The sequence below is a fragment of the Myotis myotis genome, unplaced genomic scaffold (genome assembly GCF_014108235.1).
Source record: "Myotis myotis isolate mMyoMyo1 unplaced genomic scaffold, mMyoMyo1.p scaffold_m19_p_10, whole genome shotgun sequence".
Taxonomy (NCBI): domain Eukaryota; kingdom Metazoa; phylum Chordata; class Mammalia; order Chiroptera; family Vespertilionidae; genus Myotis; species Myotis myotis.
The window spans coordinates 4,063,552-4,081,726 of NW_023416314.1; the positions used below are offsets into that span (position 1 = coordinate 4,063,552).

Genomic DNA, 18,175 nt, shown 5'->3' on the forward strand with positions numbered 1-18,175 from the left:
CCTGATTGGCGGAATTGGTCCTTAATGGGGAGAAAGGTAGTTCTGTAAAGACAGGCGCTATCCAGAACCTAACAAATTGCACTATCAGAATGCGTTGTACCTGGTTAGGCTTTGTTTCAACAAGAAGCCCTAGCAGCTGGGATTGGGTTTGAACAGGCATTTATCTTAACATTAAAATATTATTCAGGTTATGTTATTGCGTAGAGCATGGCAGGGGGGGGTTGTTCTATTATTGTGCCCGTTGTCAGGTCACTGCATTTAAGTTCCCTTTACAGTGCACGTGGAAATGAGTTTTGTGTGAAAGCCGAATGCCCTGGGCTTTAACAAAGAGGCCTGTCAGTGTTTAGTGGCCTGAGAAAAAGGAAACGCCCTTGGTTTCCTTGTTTGTTTTAGGGGTGTGTGTGCGTGTGGGTGTTTGTCTGTGTCTGTGTGTGACTAGGGGGGGAAAGAGAATTACAGTATAGCATTACATTACTCTTTGCTGAATATTAATCACAGTGGGTGATACAGGTTTGTCTTACATGCACAATAAACTCCGGTGGGTATGGGGCTAGAAACAGTTTTAAGTTTGCTAATTTTTAGAAAACATGACTCACATCTAAAACACCGCTTCCTTTAGAACAACTGAAGAACTAAGACCGATTGTGCTTATTTTTGCCTGTGGCTTTGGCGTGTGCGTGATGCTGTCTGAGAAACTGTAGTGACCATGGGAGGGATGGGTGCGGTGACTGACTTGAGCATGGGAATCATTTCACAGCGTGTGCACACAGTAGGCAAGCACACTGTGCACCATTAAAAAAAGCACGTGTACAACCTAAATACAGCAGTCCCTCCTTTATCCGCAGTTTTGCTTTCCACAATTGTAGTTGCCTGTGTCAACTGCAGCCAAAAATATTAAGTGGAACATTCCAGTAATCAGCAGTTCCCAAGTTTTAAATTGTGCGCTGTCCTGAGTAGCATGATGAAGTGTTGCTCTGTCCACTCCATTGTGTCCAGTGTCCTTCTGCGCATGCTCCCTCCCCCTCTGGTTCTCAGACCCACTGTCAGGGCGCCCTGTGCTGTGTTCAGCTCACCTCATTTTACGTTGTAGGGGCCCCAGGCTCAGAGGAGGGATGCTGACAGTTCATATATGCTGAAGAGAAGCTGGAAAGTGTTTCTTTTAAGTGAAAAGATGAAAGTTCTCCACTTAATAAGGAAAGAAAAAGATCGTGTGCTGAATGAGCTTGCTAAGATCTGTGGTCAGAACAAATCTATTCGTGAAATTGTGAAGAAGGAAAAAGAAATTCCTGCCAGTTTTGCTGTTGCACCTCCAGCTGCAAAGGTTGTGGCCACAGAGCATGATCAGTGCCTAATAAGACAGAAAAGGCACCAAATCTGTGGCTGGACGGTGGATAAGAAGACATGTTCCGATGGAGGGCAGCGTGTCGCACCAGAATGCGCTGAGCCTAAGAAGACTTCAGCAAGGGTCCCCCAGAACGAGCGACACTGCGCTGTTTACTGCATGTTTACTGCGCGTGGACGGTCACATTCAGGACCAGGTTTGCACTGAAAGTGTAGCCATTGCTGGAGAGACTGCCCATGAGGAAGCTGCCTTCCTGGCAGAGGGAAGCTGACTAGGGTGGGTCCTGCCTGCAGTGTCAGGTGTCATCGTGGTGTCAGGCGACACCTCCAGTTCTGGCACCAGCCCTGTGCATGAGGGGGCTGCAGTAGGTATGACTTGTATTCATTAGTAATACCTCAGTAGAGCTGGGGGGAAAGAAATCATTGCATTTTCTCCTCACAACAACCATGTGTAAGGTGATTTCACAGATGAAATGGTGAGGCTCAGAGACGGTACCATCACTAAGTGAGAGCAGAGAGCCAAGGCTTCATGCTCCAGGCCGACCCTGGGGGCTCCTGGGGGGAAGAGTCAGGCCCTGTCCCAGAGGAAGGCAGTGGCTGGAGAGCGGTGGGGGCTGGAGGCGGGTCACTGAGCCGCGGGGAGCTGGGCTCAGCCACCAGGTGCCCTTGGACAGTTACTTCCCTCTGCTGTCTCATCTATCACAATGAGGCCCACTTTGAGTTTGGATGGGATGATAGATGTGAAAGCACCTAACAGCCATTCAGTGCATGTTAATTTTTCTTCTTTCTCCAGCGAAAGTCTAATGCTTTCCCTTATTTACCCTGTGAACCTCTGTCAAGCTTCCAGGCTTCCACACTTCTGAGCTGGTGACCTTGAACAGTTAGGAAACTCTGTGTCTCAGTGTCCTCCTTTGTAAAATGGGAATGAGAGCGCAGCTTCATTGGGCTTATGAGGACATGAGAGTTAACGCATCTGTTCCTATCACAGAGGAAGTGCAACTAATGTTGGATGGTGTGAGCTACAATATTAGCCTTTCTCCTTTAAATTATGCGCTGCGTTAACAAGGTGTGTGTGTGTGTGTGTGTGTGTGTGTTTTCTGTGATTGCATATATTAAAACACTGTAGTAAGTTTTAAAATATTTAATCTCATTTTAAACTTGAGTCTTTGGACTGTATAAATCAGGGGGTTGGCAGTTTGGTTTCTGATTCCTTGGCATTGACTGATCAACATTTGGTTCATTGGTGAGCATTTAAGAACCACCAGTGAGAGCATAAGAAATTAGCAATCCTTCATCCTGTCAGGAAGCATGGGGCTGGAGCTGTCAGGGGCCAAGGGCGGGATGCTGCCGGGATGGAGCCATGAAGCCGGCTGGATTCTGTCTTCCACGGCAGTCTTGGATGGAGTCCATTTGACTAGGAAGTAAAGACTGGTCAGTTCATTTAATAGGAACAAACTTAGAAAATCCCGTTAACCACTTAGACATATGAAAATAGGAGAACAGCTCTAGCAGGTGTGGCTCAGTGGATAGAGTGTCGACTCACAGACCGAAGGGTCCCAAGTTCAATTCTGGTCAAGGGTATGTACCTCAGTTGCAGGTCTGATCCCCAGGAGGCAACCAATCGATGTGTCTCTCTCACATCAATGTTTCTCTCTCCTGTCTCCCCCCCCCCCACTTCCACTCTCTCTAAAATGCAATGGAAAAATATCATCAGGTGATGATTAACAAAAGAAAGAAGGAAGGAAGGAAGGAAGGAAGGAAGGAAGGAAGGAAGGAAGGAAGGAGAAAGAAGGAAAAAGAAAGAAAGAAAGAAAGAAAGAAAGAAAGAAAGAAAAGAAAGAAAGAAAGAAGAACATTAGTTATTGAGCTAAATGCCTTAAAAAGGAAGTAGAAAAATACTAAGGCACAAATTAATACATAACCTCTTTCTTTAGATGCAGCCTAAACATGCCTTTAAATCTTTAGAAAATTTTCTTTTAAAAAAATTCATCAGAATGACCATGTTGATTGGATGCTAGTGTAGTGGTGAGAAGACAGAACAGGAAAAACAGCATTGGGAATTGTGGTCAGTGACAGCCTCTGAACACATGAATGAATGTGCTTTATTCTTTTTTGAAGGCTACCTTCCTTTATGTTTTCCTTTAAAAAAAAAAAAAAAACCTATCTGACTGACTCTAACCTTTAAATAATTGGTAAACTGGAGCAAGAAAAGTGACATTAAAATCCACAGAAGAAAACAGGGGAGGAGGGGGGGTAGGTGGAGCATTCTCCAGGAACGGACTGGCTGCCTGTGGCCCCACCTGGGGGGAAGGAGGAAAATGGAGTAATTTCTGCTGGCCGGGGCAACATAGGTGTGGTGGTGTTTAAATACCTCACAGTCTTTCTGTTGGTAATAATCCTATATAATATGCAAATCAACCAAACTGCAGAATGACCAGTCGCTATGATGCAACTGACCACCAGGGGGAAGACACTCAACGCAGGAACTGCCCTCTGGTGGTCAGTGTGCTCCCACAGAGGGAGCGAGCGCTGCTCAGCCAGAAGCCGGGCTCATGGCTGGTGAGCACAGCGGCAATGGTGGGAGCCTCTCCCGCCTCCATGGCAGCGCTAAGGATGTCCAACTGCTGGCTAACCCGAACCCGAACCCGTCCGTCGGACATCCCCCGAGGGCTCCAGACTGCGAGAAGGCGCAGGCCAGGTGGAGAGACCCTGCTGAATGCATGAATCTCCTGCACCAGGCCTCTAGTGTAATAATAAGTCAGCTCAGGGCCTTGAAGTAACAGACCCATTTCTGGGAGTAGAAAGTTTCAAACTCCAGTGTGGCCTGTCCGACCCCAGCCGCCTGCTTTACCTCTCTCCCTATGCCCTGCACTCAGTGCTCCTAAGCCCCACCCCATTCCCTCGTGGGCCCCTGCCCAGAAGACCTATTTCAGCCTCAATAATTCTATCATCTTTTAGGAGCCAGTCCAAGACCCAACCCCCCCCCCCCCCCCAAGAGCTTTTCTTTCCTCTTCTTCCCTGGACAGTATTCAATTCCAGAGCCATTACTGAGTGCAAGGCACTGGGGGTCCCACCCAGAACCAGGTGGGCGTGGCCTCTGCTCTCAGGGCTCACAGGGCTGAGGATGCAGGTGAGGCGGGCATCTACTGCAGGGGCCGGTGACCAGACGGGTGCAGGGTGTTATGGGAGCTCAGAGGGGCGCCTTACCCAGACCATGGCCGGTCTTCTTCCCGGATCTCACCCACCCTGAGTGTCTGGAGTGACTGTAGCAGCTTCCAGGAAAATGGGTGTTTGATTCCATGCTGCCTGGCGTTGTTCTCTTGTCTGCTATCTCCCTGGCTAAATGGTAACCCTGAGGGGAATGGCCTTTATTTGTTTTATTTTTTATGCTGCTTTTTAAAACTCTGTAGGGTCTTGCATACCAGTCAGTGAGTGGAAATGCAGTAAACACTCACTTGCGCTTTACTTAGACCCTCTGCCTTCCTCTCCTCCTTGACTTTGTGTGGGTTTGGCTTCCCCTGGCTGTGGTTTCAGGTGTCTGTTCACGAGCAAATGGCTGGCTTCGGAGCTTGTTTGCCCGTGAGAAGTGGACTCCAGCTGCTGGCAGCACTGTCTGCGCTGGCTCCCGGGCAACGCCTTCCCTCCCCCAGCCTTTCTCCCGGTGCCCCTGGTGTCATTAGGTTTCGGGCTTGGGCGCAGACCGGCCATCGCCTCTTGCATGCCCTAACACTTTCCTCTTTCTGGGGCTGTTTTCCTAATGAGGGTGGAGCATAATTTAGAGGCTTAATTTTAGAAAAGTGTCTGAAGCAGCAGACCCATAAAATGTTATGATTCACAACCACTTGTTTTGTTCTCATAATGCAACCTGATCTAGAGAGCCATCCATCAAAGCTCTAAACGCTGTGCGTGGCTGTCTGTGGGGTGTCGTGTGGAGTGCAATTCAGCCCCGGGAGAGGGAGAGGGAGAGGGAGAAGATAGATTCATGGGGCCCTTTGCCTGGGCGTAAGGGAAAGGCCAGTGATTTCTAAGCCCTGCGGAAGACCCTACTTTACTTGACACCCTGGGTTATTTCTTAACCCCGCTTAGTTTTTCTTTCCATTTTATTGTCAATGTATCATGATTTACAAAGCCCTTCTTTCCCTGTAAGTAATTGCCAGACCCTGGCTGTCCCCTCATCATAGCCACTTTGCTGCCTTCGCCTGTTGAGGGAATCAGCGGATGTGAAGATTCATTGGTAGAAACCCACCGTGCAGCCTCCTCGGAGAGCCACAGGTCACTTGCCAGCTCCAACAACCCCAGAAGAAGCCTGGGACCCCACAACTCCCGGGGGCAGGTCACCACCATTTCCCTAGAAGCGAGAGAGAGCTGCCCAGGGCGCTCTGGGTACGCTTTTCTCTGCTGCATAGGAGCTCAGGCGACGGTCCCCCAGGTTGCGCTCTGGTGTCCTCAGTGGAACTCAGAGAACGCCTGTATTGTGACTCACATTTGAATACTGACGCCAGGCGCCTTGATGGCCTGGTGTGTTTCTCTGTGGTCCCCTATCTAGATCATCATACTTTAAGAATTACATATGTGCTACTATCCTGGAGGTTAGATGGAACTGGGTTTGAATCCTGGCATAGGCACCTGCTCGGCCCTGCTCCTCAGGCTGTTTTCTCATCTGCAAAATGAGGTTAAGCACCGAGCCTATCTCACAGGATTACTGTGAGGACAGCACGAGGTAACCCTTACAAAATACCACCACAGTACTTGGCACGCAAGAATCAGCAACACTGCGGAATCACTTCTTACTTTCTTTAAAAAAATATATTATTTATTTCAGAGAGGAAGGGAGAGAGAGAGAGAGAGAGAGAGAGAGAGAGAGAGAGAGAGAGAGAGAGAGAGAGAGAGAGAAACATCAATGATGAGAGAGAATCATTGATCAGCTGCCTCCAGCACCACCTCCCCACTGGGGACCAAGCCTCCAACCCGGGCATGTGTCCTTGACCGGAATCGAACTGGGACCTTTCAGTCCACAGGCTGATGCTCTATGCACTGAGCCAGACCAGCCAGGGCTAATTCTTACTTTTATTAAGTCTACTAAAAAATAATAATTTGAAGGTGAGGAACTAGAAAGGACTTACTGAGTCCAGATAACCTAGTTTCAATAACACTGTCAAGTGGATGGCTTGTATATCTTTGATACGTGATTTCTAAGCTCTGTGGAAGTGGTTTGTAAAGTGGTTCGGAATGTGTTGTAAATGGAAGCAAGTACACGTAAAAATGAACCAGTTCTCTAGCTCCATGATTAAACGTCAGCGACGTGGTGTTTCATCTCTCCTTCAGTCAGCTATGCAATACAGGATTGTGGCTTTTAACTTGCCTTTTGCACGTCAGTTGTTTAGCTAAAAAGTAAATTCTTTTTATATTAGGAAGTAAGCTTGTTTCCCTTTGGGTACTGCTCTTATTGTAGACAACTCGTGTATCTCCACTTAACGCGGACCGCGCACTGCGTGTTTGCGAGGGTCTGAAGATCATCTTCTTCAGCAGGCTCATCCTGAACTCTCAGAGCACTCAAGGACTTCCTGGGAGAACAAGTTTCAGTATTTGGAAATGAATCTGACAGTGGCCATTCAGGAGCTTAAGTTGGATAACAAGGATTTTCAAAAGCCCCAAAACTTTGAAATAAGTTTATGCATAATATACAATAGGAAATTGGTCAACCAACTTGATAACTGTTTTGAAAATATTTCTGTTCCCCCTTTTTAAAATCCATTCCCCTCGAAGAGGTCAAAGTAGCATTTATCTTGGTATTCTCTTTAAGTGAAAGCCTTGAGGGGGGAAATTCCCTAGAGCGGAACTCGATGTTGGCCCAGTACTCCTGTTTATTATTATTTGTTTTTATTGGGCGGTCTTGGTCCTTCCCTAGAGTTTGAAAGAGTCTGCCTCCTACTGTCTGGAGAGCTGGTTAGGTGTCCAGAATCATCTAACAGAACTGCGCCGGCTCTCCTGTGACCCGTGGCCTTAGGAGGCGCAGGCCAAAGGCATGGCCTCAACCTTTCTTCGCCCTTTTTCAATGAAGGAAACTGATTCTGTTTGGACTGGGGTGGGCTTCCCAATTTACCGGGAGTCCAATCCATTTATAGTGAACATTAGGTCAAGGCCAGAGGAGCCGTGGCCCTCACAGTTCTCCTTATTGAGCTCTTATTTCTATTCCATTGAGGAGCTGGAATTGACAAACTGTCTAGGGAGATGTGCAGCTCATGCTGCTTACTTTTTAGGAGGATGCATTAAGGATAAGTTACTTGTCAATGGTGGAGTTCCTCATCATTAATCACCGAGCGACCACATTCATGGGTAAATCAGCAAACTTGATGATGAAGCCACATCTTGATGGAAATGTACCTTTGAAGTCCTCTCATCTGCCGGGCTGGTCAGCAGGGCTGCCGCCTCCCATAGCAGGCTGCCTGTTTCCTTCTGACAACGGCCACACACTGCGACCCGGGAACGTCCGAGCCAGAACTGCTGCCTGAGGCCCGCTTTGATTTGTACACAACATGGATCGCTGTCTGTGCATTAGGCATGCTGTAATGTTTTCATCTTTTGAGCCTATGGGGACTGTATTACCTTATCAGGGCTAAGTTCATTCTGTAGGACTGATAATTAATCCCCTGTTCCTTTTCTTCCTCTGCTTTCTTATCGGATGGCTACATTATATATAAATTCCAGCATTTTCATCCCTATGCCAAATAAAGCAATTTGGAGATGCAAGCAATAAAGAGCTTATTGTTTAAAGCCCCTCTAGAAAGAAAACTGCTCAGACTCCATTTGAGTGACAAAAGGCATTCCATTTTGTGGCCACATTTACATCTACTCCCCAGTCCAAGTGCTGGAAGGGGGGACCACTGGCGGCAGCGATGAGCCCTGGCCCCGGCAGCGCCCCGAACAGGGCTCTGTTGGTTGAGATAGCCCACTGCTGCCATGCTCCCTGCATTCCACACTGTGGCTCTCTCTCTGTAACTTTTAAAACACAGAAATGAGGCAGTCTGAAGACTTACTACCCAAGACTCACATCCCTGCCTGCATAGCGAGTGCTTACCGATCCAGGCTTGTGTGTAACTGGATTAAGTCCAATGTCTTGGTGGTAACGTGCAGGGGGCCAAGTCGTGTCCTTTAGGAGCAGCTGGGCTTTGTGGAGCCTCGCAGCACGTGGGGCACGCGCTCGTCCGGGGGTGCCGGCTGGCTGGGCTTCATCTGGGGGCAGGGGAGCATTGCAGCACAATTAGCTGGGTCGGAGCAGAGTATTTCACATGTAGGGAGGAATATTGTCTAATTAAACTGAATTTGGTGCCCATGGCAAAATATGTGCTTAATATATTGGGGTATGTGAGGAAAATTATGCAGATTTTCATCAGTTGGTTGACCCCCCCTCTCTTGTCTTGGCTCTTGTTTGCCCGAGAAGAATGGTTTCATTGCTGATACCGGACGGCACCGTGAGCCTGCAGAGCCCAGCAGGTACCGGGCCCCTCTCGCTCCTCTTGGAGGGCAGGGAAGAGTTCAGTCTTCTCCGAGCTGGGAAACGGAAGAGCACGATTGCCCTGTCGTATCTAACACAGAGCACCTGGGGCCCGTCCCTGGGCTCTTAACTGTTCTTAGTTTAGAAAAGAAGAGCGATTTTAGCACCAAGTAGATCTTGGATCTTCCCTTTCTTAGCCTGACACGTGTCTGTTAGGTGGTCTTAGGGAACTATTTGACTTGAGGGGTCACAGTGTTAAATTTGTCTAATTTCACTTGCTAATCCATGGGTTGGCGTCGACTACCCCAGCTCCATTTTTGCAGCCTTGGGATGTCGGTCTAATGACACTGTAATTAGAAACAAGTGCTGATGTGTCTGGTTTTCTGATCTGTGGGTTGTTAGAGTGTCTGCCCTCAAAATGCCTGGTGGGAGGTGGGTTTGAAAGGGATGGCCTTCTTAGCGACTGTCTTGACTGATCCTGGGTATTTGCCTGCTTCCCAGTGATCTCTGAAGAAATGATTCAGCTGCCATCTTGATTGAGATGGTCCCCAAGTCTGCATCTTTCTTTACTCTTGAGCTCATTTTGAAAACGTAGAGCTTCTTGAGCGCTTGGCCTGCTCTTCCCTGCTCGCATCTCCGGCTTCCCGCCTTTACTCTGAGTCCCAGACTCTCTCCAGGCGTTCACCTTCCCCCCCTCCACTCCCTCCCACACCGCCATTTAGAGATGGACCAGGTTGTGGAAATGGCCCCTTTAGGATTCTAGAATCTGACCTTTCCTATTCGTGACTGCTGCGCCCCCACCTCGTGCAGGCCGGCATCACCTTCCTGGCAATGGTCCAGTAGCCTCTTAGTCGTCTCTACACTTTCGTGGTCCCCGCTTCCCACCCTCATCACAAATGCAGCATTCAATCCGCCTTATAAACCCCTATAGGATTCTTCCTGGAGAAGTGTGATACCGATACCTCTTACTGCATTTCCATGACACCCAGGCTTTAACCACCTTCAGTCACTTTTCAGCTTCATAGATTAAAGGCTGCTTCTTTCTCTGACATTCAGAGCCCTCCATAGTAATCACAAACTATGTTCCTCCTTCTTCCATCTTAACTTCTACGTCTTTCTAAAATATTCATTGGGTCTTTATCAGATCCTCTCCTGCATCCTAGTTGTAAAAAGACCTGTCTTATCTGCCCTCCTAAATCCTGAATTGCCAGAGGACAAGTTATTCTTCTTAAGCATGCTTACATCTACCACATGTGATTGTAATAAATGGTGAGCAATCCTAATTACAGGTAGCATTTACTATGTGCTGGTTGCTGTTCTAAGTGCTTTGTATGATTTTCTCTTATTAGCCCATGAAGCATGTATCATTATTTTTCTATTTATAAAGAGCATGTGGAATTCAAGAGGCAAAAAATGTCCCTTCTCTGCAACAGGACCGGGCAAGGCTCCGTGGCAATCCACAGGGCACAGCAGGGAGGGGACTTACTGTGCCCATGGCAGCCAGGAAGAGGGGCTAAGCCGTGACTGTGGAAGGGGAGAACCGGGCCAGTGAGGCTGGCGCTGGGAACCAGTGCTGTGCACCGCCAGCAGCGGGGAGGGAGAGGGAGCTCCGGGCCACCTCCACTGGCAGGGCGGCTTCCTGGTCCTCCCTCCATCCTGTTGCCTGTCCTGCCTCCCGCTGAGGTCCTTGGGGAAGAGGAGTGTGGCCCATTTGTGTTTGTAGTTTCAACGTTTGGTGTAAAGCAGACACACAGTCTCTGTCATTGGATGTGACTATGGAGCAAAAAATTAAAATGTCACAACAGGCGGTCTCCCTCCACGATCAGAAGGCTTCTTCCCGTGGGCCAGGCGCGAGGAGCACGCAAAGCCTGCGCGAGGGGGGCTGCAGGAGGTGCAGGGGCTTCTCCTCTCCCTCTCCTCTCCCTCGGGCCAGTGTGACCCCTGTCATTGTATTGCTTTCCTCTAGGGGGTGGGGAAGGGGAGGGGACGGGCTGCACTCACTCCTGGGGAAGGACTGCTTCCACTCGGACTCTGCGGGCAGGGCGCGGCCCCAGTGTCCCACTCCGTCCTCTGTGTTGGTGGTGGCGCTCTGCCCTCTGAGACGCAGTTACAAAGCACACTGCTGCCCCCCACCCTCCGCATGCCTTGCGGGGGCCGCGCCAGCTCCCATCGGGCCCTGGTGGCTGATGGCAGCGCCCAGGTCAGTGCTGCGTGGTTCTGTAGGGGAGAGAGGAAACCAACCAAGCCTCGCCACAGCAAGAATAATTCCTCCAGCTGACTTCCTGGTGCATGCGTTGCTGGTCAGCAGTATATTCTTGTCGACTCAAGACGGCTGCTGGCTGCCCGCTGCGAGGGGCTCCCTTGCTGACAAGCCTCCCCCATTCTGTACTTTGCCTCAGGCCCCCAACTTGCTGGATGCAATCGTGTTGAGAAAATGTGGTCTTTATTAGTGTTCGGCACAGGTCGACGTTTCTTTGTCCGCTTCTGCAGAGCTAGTAGGATGCTTAGTGCAGGGAGGAAGGGGGACAGGGGAGTGGGGGTTTTCAGGTGCTCAGACCAGAATGTTGGCTTAATATAGAGATGATTTGAGCGTAGAGGGTAGACATCGCTCATCGGCACCCAGGGAGCTTTTTGCAGCATTCCAATCAACGGCTGATTGTCAAAGAAATAGACTTGTCAATAAAAACAGAGCTAGTTTCAAGTACATTAAAAAATAAAGAAATGTATCTGTAAAAGCCAGTTCTTACCCTGCAGATGTTTATGATGTAATGAGAATATAAACCCGATGTGTGTGTTGATATCCACCAAGTCACCGTGGTGTGTGCGACTTCATACATCACGTTTTATTTTTCACCGTGAGGATGTATGCGCATATGCTGGTTCATATTTCTTGGTTGGCCTCCACTTAGCTCTGTCTGTGGACGGGCTGTTGTATTGGTCTAATGTATTCCTTGGAGAGATCGGGCGTGGCCGGCTGCCCAGGCTTCCTTCTCCCATATGCCAGCTCTTTAACGAATGCCCACACAGGTGACTTTTTTCTGTCCTAATCCTGGTGGTGCCTATTGTTTTAAACAGTTCCTCAATGTAGAGGTGCTGCTGGGTAGCTTTTTAAGCACAAATGCAAATGCTTTGTGAGTAGGAATTAAATGCCAGGGAGTCTGTACAAAATATAAATCATAGTCATTTTCATTTAAAATAGTCATTCTATAAAGAACTGTAGGAATGTGAAATTAATAAATACTAGCATAAGCATTAAATATTCACCGCCTGCTACCTCTGAAATGGCACAACGGCATCACTTTTTAATGATGGGTAATGATAACACCATCAATTTTAAATAACCTGTTTTCTCCTTCCCTCCTCTGAAGCAGGGGTTGGCAGGCTTGAAATTAAATACAGGTAAAGACAACCACTAAGCTTCTGCTACCCTTGGGCACGGAATAGACACTGTTCTGTGTTTCGTGGATATTGTGTGGCTAATCGAAAAGATCAGGTTAAATGTAAAGAAAAATACATCTGTTGGTGAGAAAGAAGAAATGTAGACCCTTAAATAGCAAATGCACCATTATCTTCTAATGCATTCTTATTTATCACCTTAATAAGGCTCCCTGAGTTCCCTTAAAATAGTTAAAATGAACCTTGAACTAAAATACATTCTTATTCCTTCCCCCTCTAAAGTCCCCTTTAAAACATCTTTAGTTGTAGTTATGTGTCACTTTTTATTGAATAAGTTACTTGTAAAATACCAGAGTAGGATCGGGGAGCAAATAATTGTAATGTCTTGAATTCATATGTTTCTTTTCTATCGAAGAGCTGTACATACCTTTTATTTTCAGTCTTTAAGGCACACATTTGACTGACATTTTTCTCTCCAGCTTGTGGACAGGAGGGAAACAGGAAAGCATGTTTCTGAGGTCCCGTTGGAAAGCAACCTATGGGCTTGTAAGTTCTGAGGCGGCAACGCACAGGGGCCTGGACCCTGAACAGCTGAGCCTGGCGAGGGAGGAGTCTCTTCAGGCCTCAAGCAGGTCATGGTGTCTGAGCTGAGCCCTGGAAAGTGACTTGGAGCGAACTAGGCAGCAAAGGGCCGAGAAGGAAGTGGGGGACACGAGGTTGCCTTGAGGCACATGGCAAACCAGCTGTGGCAAGGCCCAGGGCATCGTGGTGCTGTGGGTGGGCCTGATGCTGGGCTGCGATGCAAAGTGGGGAAGGATTTTTTGTGGAATAGAAAGAACTGGGTTTTCCCAAGAGTATTTGGACAATTCTCTCTCTCTCTTGAGCTGACTGAGAGAATGGTGGGGGGCCATTTGGAGCGGCTGGGCCTTGATTGAAGGGGAAGAATCCCTCAGTTCCCTCAGCTGGTAAAACCATGCTGGTGGGTTGGGGTTCTGAGTCTAATTCCTGGAAAGCGGGCTCAGAGAGGAGCCAGGGCATGTGGGGAAGGTCAGACAGGGACGGAAGGGGGGGGGCACATGTGGTAAGAAGGCCCAGGTAGGGGGAGACACAGATCTGCCCTCTAGTGCAGTTGCTGGGTTTCTGGGACGCTCTCTACCTGAGAAGGGTCCGGTGTTTGTAGATCTCTGAAGCACGCAGCCTTCGAAGGGAAGGCCTGATGATGTAGTCAGCAGCATGAGGACTCTAAAACCAGGGTCTCCCCTTGGGTTCAGCTTCCTTCCGGCCTGGCTAAGAGTAGCTCTGGCTCTCCCCTGCTCTGGGTGCTGTTGCTGCCTCCCTCCCCTCGCCCCCAGGCGTTAGGCACCAGCCCAGGAAGACAGGAGGGGCTCTGACAGCCGCCTGTGCCATCATTACCTGGGACCAGTGGCAAGGTTTCACATTAGCAAGTTGTGTGAGACTGAAATGGGGACAGGAAAGAAGTAGACTTTTCAAAGCCCAATCATTTTGCCTTTCAAGAGACAAATCTCCTGGTGGTCGCCCGGGACTGGGAAGTGGCGCTCAGAGGGGAGGCCGCCAGCACAGCAGCAGTGGGGACAGGCCCTGTGTCACTCTTTGAGCGGCTAGGCTCGCACTAAGGGATTCCTGACTAAGAAGTACCAAGGCGTGTGGGTGAGTAAGCAAATGAAATCAGCCTGAAGCTCATCCGCATGAACCGCACATGCCTCTCCCTGCAGAAGCCGGCTGGCATGCACACCTGCATCCATTTCAGAAGCAGGGTGGGCTGTGATTTTCAGGGAGGAACGAGACCTGGAGCCCTACCGACATGGCCGGTGGCTGGGGGGCGGGTCCGGAGAGCACGGTTTCTATGAAATGGGCATGAAGACCGCCCCTTCAGCGAGTCTTTTCCTGTGACACCTCCTGGTCATGGGCTTTCAAAGATGGTATTGAATTTGTCACTAGCTAGAGCCATCTCCGTCTTTCTCCGGGCAATGTTTTGATAAATGCTGATGAGTTTATAACTGTAAAACCAAATGGCATTTGTAGTGTGATACACCCTACCCACTGCATAATTATATCTAATGGCCCTGCATGTGGAAGGCATTTACCACTTACTTTTGTGTAAAATGACAATATAAACCCCGAGGCCTACATTTTTTTTTAATACAAAGATAAAGACTTAATTAAAAGCCAAACACAGTTTGTTTTGTATCTGGCATTCAAGGGACGGAGTGTGTGGTTCAGCCCGCGATGGAAATCCCGATGCTTCCAGAAACATCAGCGGGCCGCTCCCCCAGCCTCGGAAACCTCGGTGAGCTCACTCCGTCATCAGGCTGATGTCGCTTTGACTTCTCGCTTCCCGTTTCTAGTTAAAAGAGCTATTTTGAAATTTAGCACAGAATTGAATAATGTGTTCCGTTAATGAGGAACGTTTAGGAGACATTTCTAGGTTTAACGTGATGGCAAATGCTCACCGCCGCGTGGTACCCGCACACTTTTCCCGACAGAGGTGCCGCTCCACGCTGGCTGGCGTGGTCAAGCCATTTTATTTTGTTTTTGATTCTTTTTTTATTTTTATTATGACCTCTAGCATAGAGATAGCCTTTTAAGTTTTTATAGTGATTATGGCCATAAACTAGGTGACCTTCTAGGGAAAAAGAGTTTTGTTCCTCAGCCTTCACCTCAGAAATACAGCTTTCAGTGCCGTTTCAGAATATCGACTGCGTTCCCAAGCTTTCTGGGAAACAGGCTTCTGAGTTTCTCCCAGCCTCTGACCTGCTCACCAGGGGGCAGAAGTTCCCGTTGCCCTGTCTGCCTCCCCATCATACACGCTTGGTGATGTTGCTTGATTGCTTCAGGAAATAAAACGGAAGCAGAACAGGCCTCTTTTCAAGTGTCGGGTCATAGGAATGTTTGGTTGAATGTCCGTACTTCTGACACTCATTCACTAAGTTATTTGTGACTATCATGAAGTTTGTCCTCTTCTTCATATTTAATGTTATATCCTGTTGAAAAATTAAGCTCCATGGAATGCTGGAGAGTTAAAATATTTTTAATGTTAATCTCATAATGACCTAGTTGCTAATTCTAAGTGATTTTAAAATTGTGTTCCGTTTTTCTCTTGTATATTAAAACACGAGCACCAGTTATGTGTATCAATGTAGATAATCTGAAACCCAAGTAAATTATTTTACAATAAGCCAGAAAATTCTGTTATAGTGAGTGTGCTCACCGAGCTGACTTCCGAGCTGGGACCCAGTGGTAGAAAGGCTGCCGCTGAATGGGGCCCTTGGCTGGGGGGCTTAACGGAAATGAGCAGTGCTCCGGCTACAGTTAAACGCCGGCTCAGCTCTTGCTTGTGTCTCAGGTCAGGATTTTAATAACATCTTTGAACTACTTTCTTTTGCCTTTAACAAGATCATAGAGCAATAGTCTTTGCAAGTTCCTTAAAAAGTCTTTACTAGAAGAAGTGATGTTAAACCAACATGTAAAATCTCCCAGAGATCTTCAGAATTGATTGGAAGAAGGAGCAGCCGTTGCCGGGGGAAGAGCGGTGAGGAAGCACCGTTTTCACGCGTGCAGGCTGGGGCGGGGTGCAGGTGAATGTTGAGTCCTCGTCCATACAGAACTCACTGCGACTAATGAAAGATGCACATCCACAGGGAATGCCACAGCTCAGTGGATCTTTGGCAGCCAATCCAACCAGCACATGGAGTGTGTATACCAAGTGCTTTAAAAGTCAGCCAGAATGGTATTGGTGAAAGTTCTGAAAACTGCCCTGAAAATCTTTAGCCTCTTTGTATTGCAGAGTCTCTCTGAAGAATCCCCATCTCTAAGAAGTACTTCTTACAATGGACAGGGTGACAACCTGTGTTCACCTATAATGGGCACAAATGTACAGCTGCATAGAGGTAAAAGAGTGGACCATACCTAGTCCCAAATCTTACACGTAGAGGGACTTGAATTGAATTACTTGGCAGTGACTGTATCATCTGCCTTGACCCTTTGTGTCCTGGGAGGGCCTGGCTTCTAACTGGGTGCTGAGCGCAGGGAAGCTGGAGTGTGCGAGCACTGCCTGCAGTCAGACCCAGGAGAGGGAATGCGCATGGCAGCCTCTCTCCCGCACCAAGCTTCGCCTACTCCCCTTGGTGACGCCATCGTTTCTCACGCATGCTAATGAGCAGCTCACCTGGCACTGGACAAACACAAGCTGCTGGTTGTGTTCAGGCGTTTCCATTCCTGCCAGTGGAGGAGCTCCGTGCTTCGTGGGGAGCGGAAGTAGCAGGGATGTGAGGTGGATCCCACAAGGATACGTTCGCCGTGTCTTAAGTCAAGCAAACAGGATGTTAGAGAAAGTGGGAGTGTCTGGTTCTGTTTTAATTCCAGGGTCAAAGTAAGGAGGATTATATTTTAAAGAAAGGAATTTAGTAATCGTAGGTAGCACTTGAAGCTGAAGTTTTTATTGGGAGGAGGGAGTATATACAGGCAGATAAGAGTGCCTGTTTATCAGTTGGCAAAAGAGGTATCAACATTTGTCCATAAAGCCTTCTTGTAAATAAAGATTGAATTGGAGCTTTGCTGGGCAATCAGCTACCCTGTCAGTGATGGGTTTCAAAGAGGCCACCCATTCCATTTGTGTAAATGCAGCAAGAGTAAGGGGGGAACGTTCTGGGAGGAAAGGAAGGGGCCCAGAACGTATAGCAAATAGATTAATATTTATAGACATCAGCATTGGTCTCTTAACAACATTTATAACTTCAGCAGTGGCAGATTGAGGGCTGAATCAACATTTTCCCCCTCAGTAAAATAATAAATATGGTGAAGTAGCTCTCAGAACTGCCTTTATCTTAGGCATAAATCAGGACAGTTTGTGTTGCAGGAGAGACTTAAAACTTATACATATGTTGCCCTTTAGGCTACTATTCATCAAAGTGCCTGATATGAAATCTAGACTAAAGGCATTTGTTATTGCGTGTCTGCGTATTCTCTTTTCGAAGGAGAAATTGGAAAGAGTGCTGTCATCTTGGTCAGACCGGCCTGCTGTGCTGGGCCCTTTTGTGGTGTATCAGAGAAGGAAATAGTGGGCGTGGACTGCTGCACATTTCCACACAAATCCTCTCTGTCACCTAACCTTCCTCGCACCAGGCCTCATTTCCAGCAGGAAAAGTACACACATAACTGCCTGGCAAATTACCCTTTTTTGGCGCAGTCACACTTCTTTCTAAGATACGAGAGCAGAGAAGTTGTTCTTTAAAAGCCTCATAAAATCCAGAGAGACCTCACTTTTCTTCTTGGGGCTCCTTCCCAGATGTGTGCAGATGGGCATGGCTGAGGATGCTTCCACCGTAGAGAGAAGCATGTTGGGCTGGGACAGGTGCTCTACATCATGGGACATAATCGGTAACATGTGAGGAGTCTCACACCACCCTGCAGTTCGCAGTCTGAATGCTTGGCTTCCGTGACTGCGGGTGTGTGGCTCTGCCCTCTCCTCCCCTTGGGCCTTTAGCTGCGGATCACATATGGTGTGAGGAGGCACCTGCCGTTCGGAGGCCCAGAGAGTGTGCACTAAGCAGTTTTCCTTCTGCCGTGTGCAACACAGCCCCCGGTTTTTAAGAACAACTATTTGGGAGCATAAACCTCACTTTGCCCTTGAACAGTGTGCCTCGGAGGAGACCTGAACACAGGGGCGGGGCCCCACAGAGGCGGCTGCGACCATCTGCCCACTGGCCTGGTGAGCCGCGGGCCGGCACCGCCCAGGGAAGAAAGGACAGGCTCTCAGGCTGTGGGCTGCTTCTGGGGGTGGGTTGGGGGATTCAGAGTTGGGCAGCTCTCAGCAACCACGCGAGGTCTTTCCCTGCCACGTCACCTTTCACTGGAGGAAAGTGTGGCCGCTGGGTTTGCAGAACAGCCGCAGGTCAGAAGTTCCTGATTAGCACGTGAAGTGTG

The 18,175-nt window shown here is 48.5% G+C and overlaps 1 protein-coding gene across 6 annotated transcripts in view; it reads left to right on the forward strand.

The window, feature by feature from the left end:
- Window positions 1-18,175, forward strand: part of CADM1 (cell adhesion molecule 1) — a 349,165-nt gene that overhangs the window by 235,743 nt on the left and 95,247 nt on the right. The gene's annotated exons all lie outside the window — the stretch shown is intronic.